This window comes from Delphinapterus leucas, chromosome 4, assembly GCF_059928025.1.
Source record: "Delphinapterus leucas isolate spDelLeu-1000000601 "Yukka" chromosome 4, BTC_Dleu_Yukka2, whole genome shotgun sequence".
In the NCBI taxonomy this organism is placed as follows: domain Eukaryota; kingdom Metazoa; phylum Chordata; class Mammalia; order Artiodactyla; family Monodontidae; genus Delphinapterus; species Delphinapterus leucas.
The window spans coordinates 24,679,992-24,685,484 of NC_143132.1; positions in this window are offsets into that span (position 1 = coordinate 24,679,992).

Sequence of the window (5,493 nt, forward strand, 5' to 3'; positions counted from 1 at the left end):
AAATAGAAGTTAGTCAAAAATCCAACTGGGGTAAGTAGAGGATGTAGTAAGGAATTGTATGTAAAAGGAACTTACTTTTCTACTCTATTTTTGACGTTTAAAAGAACTAGAGACTACTAAGTTACATGAATGAAAACTGAACTTAATATGCATATGCATGCTCTTAAATATGACAGAAAGTTATACACAAATATTGAAATATGCTAGATGGAGGTATACTATATTTCAGAAAACATAATTGCAAATTAAAGTAGCAAAAATTAACAGTACAATGTGAACCATGTTTATTTATGTTCCATGTTCTATCACCATTACATAGATTCTGGTGTGTGTGTGTGTGAGAGAGAGAGACAGAGAGAGACAGAGAGAGGTAGAGAGAGACAGAGAAAGATAGTCTTTGTGTGATTTATTTTCCAAATGATATTTGATGTCTCTAACCCAGACTTTAAGATGAATTTAACTTCTGTTATTTGTATGGCAACTGAAATAGAATTACCATGGTCACCTAAAAATGTGAGCATTCACTTATTTCCCATTTTCTCTTCATCCACTTGGAACTTCAGTGCAAACTAGATGTCATTTTAAAACCAATTATTGTAAAGCTAACCAACTCAGTATGATGTTTGAGTACACATGAAGAAAATTTAATTAAGAAACAAGGTATTTAAAAAAAACATTGCCTACACTTCCAATATCTATATTTAATTTTATAATATTTAATATAACATCTTATTGATTTGGTATAGAAACTGGCATAAAGTTTCAACATATATCCACCAGTTTCCTCAGTTAAAATGATCATATACATAGTCAGTTGAATATTTTTGTTCATCACTACTTAGTTTGCATTATTCTGGATAATGAAGTTAAAATAAATACCAGTGCTTAATATCATCAATAAAATGTGTCATTTTGGATTCAAATTTAATTAATAAGTTTTGATTAGGTAACTTTTAAGACTTTTAAAATTTCACCCTTGAATTTATTTCATAGTTCATTAAAAATGTTCATATAGTGTTTATAAGTTTCTCAAGCCTGAATGGTAGCAAACTACTTGCATTCCTTGGTTATGATTTGTAAGTATTTGAAACTGACAAATATTTTTAAGGTTAAGATGACTAGAAGAAATAAAATATAAAGTAAAAGAAAGAAAATCAAAATAAAAGGCAAATATATTGGGTATTTATTAAGAACACATTATTCTTAAAACTACTTATTAAGCCTTGTTTTTCAAATAAATGAAAAAGGTAATTTCTTGCTATAGAATAATTGTACTTTTATTATTTTCTGTTATATCATTGGTAAATATGACTTTCACATACACTTTACAAGTCCAAATAAAAGTATATAAAGCACGTTTTTCTGAATTTTAGTTCTTACCAAAACTGGAGTGTCCCAATTTTCATATGTAAACATGACCACTCCATGGAAATTATTGTTGGATTTTCAAATGTTTAAAGTGACAGAGTTTAAAGAATATACAACAAACTCTAGTAATCACTTTACTTAGCTTGTTAACATTTTATTCCTTTTTCGTCTCTCTTTATTTGTGGAATTATCTTTTTTTCTCCTGAACTGTTTAAAGGAAATTAAACATATCTTACCCTTCATCCCTAAATACTTCAGCATGTGTTTCCTAAGGAAAATTACATTTTTCTATATAACCACGATAATGTTAACATATTAAACACTAATTTAATAAAATCATCTGTTATACAAGCCTGACTTCCAAACTGCTACAAAATATATTGTCTTTAAATTTTCTTTTAAGGATGCAAATAAAATTCTTGCATTACAATCGTTTGTTTTGCCATTTTTCTCTCCAAATCTAGAACAGTTGCACATTTCTGTATTTTTTTATGACCTTAGATTTTTGAAGAGTCCCAGGCCAAATATCCTGTTGGATGTCTCATATTCTGCATTTTTCTGATTATTTCCTCATGTATATATTTAACACAGAGGTTTCTTGGCAGGTGCACTATACAAGTACATAGTAGGAAAAGGGTTCTTGAATTTGGGGTTAAATAGAAGATTGTAGCTCCAGCCACATGTTAAGGCTCAAAAACATAACCTGGGATTGTTTTACTCTGTTACATGGCTCCGTGTTTTTCCCATCTGCTACTGGAAATAATGCCACTGCTTTATACACAGGCCTGGACCTCATAGCTGAACAGTAAGGGAGAATATGTCAACTATTCTTAGACTTCATAGGTCTGGATTTACTGTTAGAAATTTAGAGAAACAAAAGGGATTGTACTGAGTAGTGGAAAAGGAAAGAATTGCATTTATATAAAACCTAATTACAGTTTATATTTATGACAATTATTTTGATAAATAACCTCGATGTTTTAGGTTATATATTTTAAAAGTGGTATTACAATATTTTAATTCAAGTCTTATGAACCCTAAGGGGAAATGGAAGTTATATAATTTTACAAATGTATGCATGTGCATGCCAATGAACAATTTGAAACATTTTTATTTGCTTTGTGCATATCACAATTTCGATAAAAAATTATACTGTTTTCATTATGTTTTCAAGTAAAATAAATTTTTAGAGATATTTGCTTCTTTTTACTTCTAAAGAAATAAAGCAGACTATTTAATTCTATGATTTGTGAGTCAAATAATTATGAATTAATTCAAAAATGACTTTGCTTCAAATATCTTTGAAATAATAGTACTAAAATCAAATGGCATGATGTAGATGAATTGAACAAATCAGATATAATACTGTTTTATATTTCTAATAATTCCTGTCTATATACTTGCCAAGTTCATTGTGGTAAACTTTTAAAAATCACTGATGGTAATAAATCTAATAGATTTTAGATTTAATAAGATTATATTTTAATATGATAGAATTTCTAACACTGGAAACTTTCCACTGAAATCTATTAGCCTGTCTTATGCTAATATAATGCTCATTTCAGTAATACTTGGAACATCTGAATATTTATTTTACCAGATGAGCTAGGTTATTCTTTTCATGAATCATGTTTTGTTTTTTATAGAAATATATTTGACATACAATATTATTTTAGTGTCAGGTGTGCTACATAATGATTTGATATTTGCATATGTTATGGGATGATCACCATGATAAGTATAATAACAATGTGTCTCCATACAATGCTATTATAATACCATTGAACATATTTCTTATGCTGTATATTATATCCCCATGACTTGTATATTATATAACTGGAGGTTTGTAGCTCTTAATCCCATTCACCTACTTTATCCACCCCTCACCCCATTCCCTTCTGGCAACCACACATTTCTCTCTGTATCTCTGAGCTTGTTTTCATATTGTTTTGTATGTTTACTTGTTTTCTTTTTTAGATTCTACATATAAGTGAGACCATGCAGTATTTCTCTTTATCTGACTTATTTCACTTAGCATAGTACCCTATAGAACCATCCATTTTGTTGCAAATGACAAGATTTCATTATTTTCTATGGCTGAGTAATATTCTATTTTATATATATATATATATATATATATATATATATACAAGCACACACACATCACACATCTTTATGCATTCATCTGTTAATGAACACTTAAGTTGATTGCATATCTTGACTATTGTACATTATACTGCAGTGAACTTTGGGGTGCATATATGCTTTCCAATTAGGGAGTTTTTGTGTGTTTTTTCATGTATTATAAAGGAGTGAAATTGCTGGATTATATAGCTGTTCTAATTTTAATTTTTTGAGAAAACTCCATACTTTTTCCTATAGCAGCTGCATCTGTTCACAATCCCACCAATGATGCATGATAGTCCCTTTTTTTCCACATCTTCAGCAACACTTGTTATTTGTTGCCTTTTTGTTGATAATCATTCTGGAAGACATGAGGTGATACCTCATGGTTTTGACATGCAGTTCCCTAATGATTAGTGATGAGCAATTTTTCATGTATCTGTTGGTCATCTGTATGTTTTCTTTGGAAAAATGCCCACTGGGGGCAAGGCTGGATCCCAATATGCCTATGCCAGCCTGCTGGTGAGCAGGGCTGGGACCTAGCATGGTTGGCTGCATGGTCCATGGGTACCTGGGATTGGTGCCAGCTTACTTGTGGGTCGGTAAGCCTCAGCACTAATAGGCTAGAGGGCAAACTCCAAAATGGTGCTTGCTAGCACCAGTGTCCTCCTGGTAGGGTAAGCTCTTAAAAATGGCTGCCGCCAGTGTGTACGTTACCCGTTGCCTCCTGCCTCTCCGGGAGTATGTACAATGTCAGCAAGGGGTTCTGACCCAAGCTCCTTTCAAATTACCACTTCTAGCCTGGGACTCAGATCATGTGTGATTTTGCACATGCCCTTTAAGAGTGAAGTCTGTTTCCTAAAGCCTTATGGCTCTTTTGAACATAAGCTCTGCTGGCCTTCAAAGTCAGGTGTTCTGGGGGCTTTTCTTTGTGGGCTTCCCCTAAGCCAAGGGGCTTGATGTGGGGCTCAGAGCTTTTGATACTTGGGGAGAACCTCTGCCATTGTGATTATCCTCCCATCTGTGGGTTTCCCACCCAGGGGTATGGGTCTTGACTAGACTGCTTCTCTGCCCCTCCTACCCATCTCATTGTGGTTCCTTCTTTATATGTTTAGTTGTGGAAAATCTTCTCTGCTAGTTTACAGGTTGTTCTCATCAATAGTTGTTCTATAAATAGTTGTAATTTTGGTGTCCCTGTGGGAAGAGCTGAACTCAGGGTCTTCCTACCCACCTTCTTGGCCACACCTAATACCATAAACCATGTATATTTGACATTTCTTTGATTAATCATATTAATGCACACAGTTAGGTGTATAAGTCAATGACATAAGGATGTGTGTATGCCTATGTGTGCACATGTGCATGTATCATTGCATCAAAATATCTAGAATACTAGGATGAGTACTTTTTCTCAGATGTAGTATATACCTACAATCTTAAGTATGTAATAAATCATATCTTTATATTTTTCTCACACCTTACTGAATGGTAAAATCCAATATGGTATCTGAATAAGGGCAGGGTTCCTCAGGTCTAAATATTCAAAATATGTTTATGCCTTTCTTTTTATTTCAAGACTTTAAAAAATGTATTAATATTTACTACAAATGAAAAAAGTTTTAACCCAATTATAACTGTTCTACAATGATAACCAGAATGTTTATCATGTTTTAAAAATTAGATACTAAAAATTTTCATAGTGCTTTTTGACTGTTCACTTATTGCTGCCACACTAGCCTGCCATAGTTGACCTAATGATAATATAGAACTATAGCTTACGAGCAAATTAAAGAAAATTTCTCTAAATATAATTGTGCCAAAGCGAAATTATGTCTCGCAAATTCTTAACTTTCAAGAATTACTGATAAATGCCAACTTTTAATATATATTTATTTACTTTAGTCATAGGAGAATCAAATTTTAAAATATTATTCAATAAGACATTTTTCTTTAATATTTCTTTAATATTTTATTGGGACAGAAGACAATAGACTGACACAA